Raw genomic sequence first — 8,611 nt, 5'->3', positions numbered from 1 at the left:
ATATATATAAACTTTGTATATATACAAACTGGAAAAATATTCTTTAAAAGGAGCTTTTCTAGCGTAAAGCCCTGTAAAATTTTGGATCTGCCACTAAAATGTGTGATGTCCTTCAATTTTCTGAAAACTACCTAAGAATTTTACGTAAAACAATTCTAAACAGACGTTTGTTATTTTTTTGGACAAAGCTATTGTGGCAACTTTTACAACTGCAACCAATAATTAGAACCCAAGTCCTAAAATTGGTCTCAATCAGCAACCTTTATTACTATCTAAATTCACAAAGTACAAATATTTTAAAACAGGTGTTTATTGTTTAAAGTTCAGGAATGGTCTGCCAATTTCATACGAAAACATTGATTGAAAACGAAAATAGTCTTATCTAGAAAATAAATATCGTAGAAAATAAACGTCACGACGTGAAAAAAAATTATAAACCATCCAGCGGCAGATCCAGAGGGGGGGGCGAGGGGTTCCCCCCTATAGCAGTCTAAATTAGCGTAATTCACCTAATTAATGCATTTTTACATTAATTAATCTTGCTCCTAACGTAATTTTACTGAATCAATTTATATTGCGCCCCCCCCTCTAAAAAATCTTGGATCCACCTCTGAAACCATTACACCTATTCTCCCAATTATAAAAAGAGAAAAAATCCTTATTTTCACAGATTTCACCAACCCCCCATCCACCTTTTTATAAAATCTTGCATAGGTCAATAAGTTCAGTCCACTGCTTGTAAAAAATATATTAAGTAATAATTGTAATATAAATTAATTCATACCTGCGATATGTGACATTTGCAAACCACTTGGCTGGCTCACCAAGTTTTTTTCTGATTTCATAATTATGAACGATTCAATTTTGAACCATTTCTCATTGATTGACGCATACAGACTAACCCGCTAATCCATGAATAAGTGGGAGGAGCTTTTTGTTCGCACCGAGAATGAAGACCAGAAATGATCTGCGATAAACTTACTGGATAATTCTATAAACTGTGATTTCCACAAACACAAAGACTTCCAGTCCCACAACAGTTCATGTTAATTAAAACACTTTTTAGCTTACTGATGACAAGGGGAATGTTTCAATATGGCTGTCCAAAGTCAAAACAAGATAAGTGCCATATTTAACAAATGCTGTTAGAATTTTATCAAATTAACACAGTTTGTGTCACAGGACCTATTAGACTGTTGAATAAAAACATAACGCAAATAATACGATATAGAAGTTGATTAAATAAAAAAACAAGTTTTTTTTAACTGAAAGTAAGGAGCAACATTAAAACTTAAAACGAACAGAAATTTTCCGTATATGAAAAGGCCTGTCCCCTCCTCAAGGCCTCGCTCTTTACGCTGAAGTTTTTTATTGTTTAAAAAATAACGTTGTGAGAAAGAGTCTAACTTTAGCGTAAAGAGCGAGACGTTGAGGAGGGAAGCCCCTTTCATATACGGAAGAATTTCTGTTCGTTTTAAGTTTTAATGTCGCTCCTTACTTTCAGTTAAAAAAACTTATTTTTTTTATTTAATTTTTGAACGTTTTTAAATTAATGCAGGTTTTGACTTTGGCTCACCGTATATGAATAGTTAAAACAAAATTTGAATATTAATTTTACTTGTATTTGGTTAAATGGCTTTCTTGAATGTTGTTTAATTTTATTTACGAACGTTTTCATTAGTAATAAATATACGTAACTTACGAATTAACTTACGTAACGAACTTCTATATTCATATATTATTAATATGTATATTAGGGGGTTCGCCCCCTAGCCAATACCTCGCTCTTTACGCTAAAGTTTGAATTTTCTTCCAATTCTTTAAAAATAACCCCTTAATCACAAAGGCCGTAATTAAAATAAATAGCTCTTATGAAAGTATTAAAAAATCTTTGGCGTAAAGAGCAAGGTATTGACTCGGGGGCGAACCTAACCATATACGTAATAATTTCTGTTCGTTTTAAGTTTTGATGTTGCTCCTTACTTCCAGCTGAAAATCTTGTGTTTTTTTTATTTAATTTCTGATCGTTTTTTTAAATAATGCTGGGAAATCTGGTGCCCCCTTCATAGCAATGTCCCTTCCCCTCTGAAACCTTCCTCCCGGGAACGCTCCTCCCACGTAACCCCCGGTCCACCCCCTCCCCCGACCTACCAGAAAAAATCCCCCTGAAAACGTCTGTATACTTCCCAATAACCAATACTATATGTAAACATTGGGTAAAGTTCGTAACTTTTAGCCCTCCCCCTGGGGACTTTTTCATCATAAAAGACATATTTATCATATTTTCGACCATGCTGAACAAAATGGTTATCTCAAAATTTTGATCGGGTGATATTGGGAAAATGAGCGTGGGAGAAGGGCCTAGTTGCCCTCCATTTTCTTGGTTACTTAAAAAGGGCACTAGAACTTATAACGTCCGTTCGAATGAGCCCTTCCACGATATTCTAGGGCCACTGGGTCGATACAATCACCCCTGGGGAAAAAAACACAAAAAAAACAAAAACAAAAAACAAATAAACACGCATCCGTGATCTTTCTTCTGACAAAAATACAAAATTCCACATTTTTGCAGATAAGAGCTTGAAACCTCTACAGTGGGATTCACTGATACGATGAATCTGATGGTGTGATTTTCATTAAGGTTCTATGACTTTAAGGGGGTGTTTCCCCCTTTTTTTCAAAAATCAGGCAAATTTTATCAGGCGCGTAAGACTAAACTTGATAAAAATTTATTTATTTGAAATAAGCATTAAAATCTGATTCTTTTGATGTATCTATTGGTATTAAATTTCTTTTTTAGAGTTTCGGTTACTATTGAGCCGGGTCGCTCCTTTCTTACAGTTCGTTACCACGAACTGTTTGAAAAGCAAACATAATATGAACTTACTTAGTACTGAAACGATTTCAGTCTTGCATAACTCACGTTTGAGTTCCCCTAAAGTCGGTATTTAATGGTTTTGATCTTTTGAAGTCACTAATTGCAAATACGAGCTGGAATTGTCAAATTTTAGTACAGAAAAATCTTGCTGAAAATAAGCAAAAACGGCTTCCAATTTCAACTACAGTTTTAATTGAAGAATTTCCGAGCATTTTGATTACAAAGCTTATTAACCAGCTTTACTACTAAAAACTTTTCCATGGAAAGCAAAGAGCTAATTTAAATGAGCAAAAATCCGTTATTGTATATATAATTTCAGAAATAAAACCTAAAATGCTAAGTATATGCAATGGACAATGAAGACAAACTTTACAAAAATCCGAGGTGATATTACCGCACCTTCAAGCCCCATAAAAGTCTTAAGAGTTTCATTTCTACTTTAATGAAATCGACATATAATTTGAACAGTCTCTTTTTTTCATAAAAAAGATAAACAAAACTAAATGTTGCTCAAACTTTCATCCATATATTTATATATCAGCACTCTCTTCCTTTTAGATGTATTCCTTTCAAATGTACAGAAAATCAAGCGGCCACATAAAAATTCCAATTTTGGCATTTTTTAGTTTTTATTAAAGCGCAAATGGCACGCTAGCGTCTTGTGCGATTTGAGGGGTTTGCAAACAATTATTTGTAGTAATTTACGTTCGTTTAAGTTTGGGCTCATTGTTCATTGTGATTTCTGTTCGATTTAGGTTTTAATCCTTGATGCATAGCTATTTCTTATCCTGCCAACATTCACATCTAATGTAAGCTAATTTTTTGCTCTTTTTTTCGTTTAAATTCGTCGGATTTTGGGGCGAAACTTTGCTTTTCAAATTCAGTCAAGAAACGAAATAATGGCGAGTATGCCTCCAACTGTATCTAGTTTTTCATTCATACTTTTGCTTTTTTCATTCAAACTATGCGTTACTTACTCTCTCCAACGCGCATCTTAGCTTATTCTCTGTAAAAAAATTAAATAAAAAACAAGTTTTTTTTAAACTGAAAGTAAGGAGTAACATTAAAGCTTAAAACGAACAGAAATTATTCCGTATATGAAAGGGGCTGTCCCCTCCTCAACGCCTCTCTCTTTACGCTAAATATTTTTATTGTTTTAAAAAATAGAGTTGTGATAAAGAGTCTAACTTTAGCATAAAGTGCGAGGCGTTGCGGAGGGGACAGCCTCTTTCATATACGGAATAATTTCTGTTCGTTTTAAGTTTTAATGTTGCTCCTTACTTTCATTTAAAAAAAACTTGTTTTTTTATTTAATTTCTGGAAGTTTTTGAATTAATGCAGGTTTTGATTTTGGCTCACCGTATATGAATAATTAAAAAAGAATTTGCGCATTAATTTTACTTTTATTTGGTTAAATGGCTTTCTTGACAGTTGTTTAATTTTATTTACGAACGTTTTTATTAGTAATCAATATACGTAACTTACGAATTAACTTACGTAATGAACTTCTATATCCATATATTTTAATAGGTATCTTAGGGGGTTCGCACCCTAGTTAATACCTTGCTCTTTACGCTAAAGTTCGAATTTTCTTCCAATTCTTTAAAAATGACCCCTTAATCACAAAGGCCGTTATTTAGAATAAATAGCTCTTATGAAAGTACTAAGAAAATCTTTGGCTTAAAGAGCGAGGTATTGACTAGGGGGCGAACCCAATCATATACTCAATAATTTCTGTTCGTTTTAAGTTTTGATGTTGCTCCTTACTTTCAGTTGAAAATCCTGTTTTCTTTATTTAATTTCTGATCGTTTTTTTTAAACAAAACTGGGAAATCCGGCGCCCCCTTAATAGCAATGTCCCTTCCCCCATGAAAGCTTCCTCCATGGAAATATCCTCCCACATAACCCCCGAGCCCCACTACCAGAAAAAATCCCCCTTGAAAAAGTCTGTATACTTCCCAATAACCAATACTATATGTAAAAAGTCCCCAGGGACTTTGGGGGATTAAGTCATCCAAAAAGACATATTTTTTATATTTTCGACCATGCTGAACAAAATGGCTATCTAAAAATTTTGATCGGGTAACTTAAGGAGAAAAATGAGCGTGGGAGGGGGCTTAGTTGCCCTCCATTTTTTTTCACTTAAAAAGAGCACTAGAACTTTTAATTTCCGTTCTAATGAGCCCTCCCATGATATTCTAGGTCAACATGATCACCCCTGGGGAAAAAACAGAAACAAACAAAAAACAAATAAAAACGCATCCGTGATAATTCTTTTGGCAAAAAATACAAAATTCCACTTTTGTTCAAATAGGAGCTTGGAACCTCTGCAGTAGGGTTTTCTGATACGCTGAATCTGATGGTGTGATTTTCATTTAGGTTCTATAGCTTTTAGGGGGTCTTTCTCCCTTTTTTTTGAAAATCAGCCAAATTTTTGATGGGTAACTTTTGATGGGTAGGACTAAACTTGATGAAACTTATATATTTGAAATCAGTATTAAAATCTGATTATTTTGATGTATCTATTGGTATCAAAATCCCGTTTTTAGAGTTTCGGTTACTATTGAGCCGGGTCGCTCCTTACTTACAGTTCGTTACCACGAACTGTTTGAAAAAGAGAGAAAAAAGTCAGTACTGGGAAGTCGCCTGGTTACGCTATAACTTACTTTATTCTTGTGTTACAGCTTCACAGCAATCTTTACCTGTTTTAAATTAAATAAAAAAAACAAGTTTTTTAAACTGAAAGTAAGGAGCGACATTAAAACTTAAAACGAACAGAAATTATTCCGTATATGAAAGGGGCTGTCCCCTCCTCAACGCCACGCTCTTTACGCTAAAGTTTTTTATTGTTTTAAAAAATAAAGTTGTGAGACAGAGTCAAACTTTAGCGTAAAGAGCGTGGCGTTGAGGAGGGGACAGCCCCGTTCATATACGGAATAATTTCTGTTCGTTTTAAGTTTTAATGTCGCTCCTTACTTTCAGTTTAAAAAACTTGTTTTTTTTATTTAATTTCTGATCGTTTTTTAGTTAATGCAGCTTTTATTTGCATAAAAATTTTACTTTTCTTTTGCTAAATGGATGTCTTAACAAATTAACTTACGTAACTAACTTCTATATTCGTATATTTTTCTTCTGGCAAAAAATACAAAGTTGCAGATTTTTGCAGATATGATCTTGAAACCTATGTAATATGGTTTTATGATACGCTGAATCTTAATGTGTGATATTCATTAAAATTCTTTCACTTGTAGTGGATGTTTCCCCCCTCTTTAAAAAATCTAGTAAATTTTCTCAGGCTCGTAGCCTTTGATGAGTAATACTAAACTTAATAAATTTTATATATTTAGGATCAGCATTATAAACACATTCTTTTGATACATTTATTGACATCAAAATTTCGTTTTTAAAAGTTTCGATTACTATTGAGCCGTATCGCTTGTTTTTTTATTGTTTTTTTTATTACGTATATGTTATTACTTATATGAAGGGGTTCTCCCCTTAGTCAATACCACGCTCTTTACGTTAAAAGTTAAAAAAATTTCTTATTCACAAACCCCTGAATCACAAAGGCCTTTTAATTAGAATAGATATCTCTTTTTAAAGCACAAAAAACAACTGTAGCGTAAAGAGCAAGGTATTGACTTGGGGGAGAACCCCCTCACATACGTTTTAATTTCTGTTCGTTTTAAGTTCTAATATTCCTTCTTACATTTCAGTTGAAAAAACTTTTTTTTTTTATTTAACTTCTGATCGTTTCTTAAATAATGCTTGGAAATCCGGCGCCCCCTTCATAGAAATGTCCCTTACCCCAAAGAAACATCCTCCACGGAACTATTCTCCAGAGTAATCCCCGCCTCTAGCCCCCCCCCTCCAGAAAAAATCCTTCCTGAAAATGGTTGTATACTTCCCAATAACCAATAAATAATGCTGGCAAGTCCGGCGCCCCCTTCATGGCAATTTCCCTTCCCCCATGAAAACTTCCTTCATGGAAAGATCCTTCCATATAGCCCCCGACCCTCTCCTTCCCCCACCTACCAGAAAAAATCTCCTCTGAAAAAGTCTGTATACATCCCAATAACCAATACTATATGTTAAAATTGAGTAAAGTTCATAACTTTCAGCCCTCCCCCTGGGGACTTTGGGGGATCAAGTCATCCTAAAAGACATTTTTATCATATTTTTGACCATGTTGAACAAAATGGCTATCTCAAAATTTTGATCGTGTGACTTTGGGAAAAAAATAAGCGTCGGAGGGGGCCTAGTTGCCCTCCATTTTTTTTGGTCACTTAAAAAGGCCCCGAGAACTTTTAATTTCCGTTCCAATGAGCCCTATCACGATATTCTAGGACCACTGGGTCGATACAATTACCCCGGGGGAAAAAAAAACAAAAAAACAAACAAACAAACAAATAAACACGCATCCGTGATCTTTCTTCTGGCAAAAAATGTAAAATTTCACATTTTTGTGGATAGGAGCTTGAAACCTCTACAGTAGGGTTCTCTGATACGCTGAATATGATGGTGTGATTTTCATTAAGGTTCTATAACTTTTAGGGGTCTTTCCCCCTTTTTTCGAAAATCAGCCAAATTTTCTCAGGCGCGTAACTTTTGATGGGTAGCACTAAACTTGATGAAAGTTATATATTTGAAATCAGCATAGAAATCTGATTCTTTTGATATATCTATTGGTATCAAAAAACCGTTTTCTAGAGTTTCGGTTACCATTGAGCCGGGTCGCTCCTTACTTACAGTTCGTTACCACGAACTGTTTGATCACAAACTCTTTGAGCTCTTTTGCCCTTGTTACCTCTCAAATTAGCAACAAAAAAACCTTCCCAGCTGATGTTCAGGTACTTACTTTTAATCTTTTCTTTCCTAGTGACAGACCTTACTTAAGTGACAGTGTTATTTTTGACTTTATGGTCTGACAATATCAAGCCCACAAAAAAGATGGAAAAAATGAATCTAACACGTTTTACCTACGTGACTTAGAAATAGTAAAACGTGACTTCCCAAAGATAAAAATGCCAAGTCATAGAGAAGAGAAGAGCTATTCCACGATTTTGCGTAGTTTCCAATAAATCTTTGGAGTTCATGCATTAGAAGGCTGAACTTTTCCCCAGTGTTACTACAAGGACGTTCTATCGCCCTTCAAGTGAAACCAAGGAAAGGGAGCCAATGACTAATTTGCAAGTTTGTTTTACTAAGGGGGCTTTGCTGTGTTGTGAATGCTCATGGATCACAATTGGTGAGCCCTTTATGTATATGTGAAAATAAATTCATTCAATCAATTTTGTACTTGGCTCTCAAAAAATAAAAATACATTATACATGGTTTTGAATTAGATTACTGTATATATTTGGGTAGAAGCCTGGAAGCAGTGGCAGATCCAGAGGGGGGCGCCCCCTAACGTGATCTAAAGTAGTGTAATTTACTTAATTAACGCAAGTTTGCGTTAATTAAAGTTGCTCCTAACGCAAGTTTATTAAATCAACTTATTTTGCCCCTTCCCCCCCCCCTAAAAAAAATCCTGGATCCACCCCTGCCTGGAAGTTGGGCTATTGAGGAGAAAACAATTCTTACTTCGTAATATTCAGAAAAATTGTGATTCACAAATCTTGAATGTGGTTCCACTATAAGTTATACCCAACTAGCCCCTCCCCTAATGTGTAAATATATAGCCCAAATTATATATGGCCTGTGAATTTTGCCATGAGTCACTCTTATTTCAAC

At 34.6% G+C, this 8,611-nt stretch overlaps 1 protein-coding gene across 1 annotated transcript in view; it reads left to right on the top strand.

Annotated features, from left to right (window-relative positions):
• The first annotated feature begins 7,969 nt into the window (after nt 1-7,969).
• The window catches only part of Gbs-76A (Glycogen binding subunit 76A), a 64,218-nt gene continuing 63,576 nt past the window's right edge, over nt 7,970-8,611 (top strand). Inside the window, exon 1 of the mRNA XM_089098122.1 lies at nt 7,970-8,126. The gene's annotated coding sequence lies outside the window, so the exon portion shown is untranslated. The remainder of the gene's footprint in view (nt 8,127-8,611) is intronic.

This window comes from Artemia sp. Qi Xiang Cuo, chromosome 12 (assembly GCF_049724085.1).
Source record: "Artemia sp. Qi Xiang Cuo chromosome 12, ASM4972408v1, whole genome shotgun sequence".
Classification (NCBI taxonomy): Eukaryota; Metazoa; Arthropoda; class Branchiopoda; order Anostraca; family Artemiidae; genus Artemia; species Artemia sp. Qi Xiang Cuo.
This window is presented reverse-complemented; position numbering and strand designations above follow the sequence as displayed.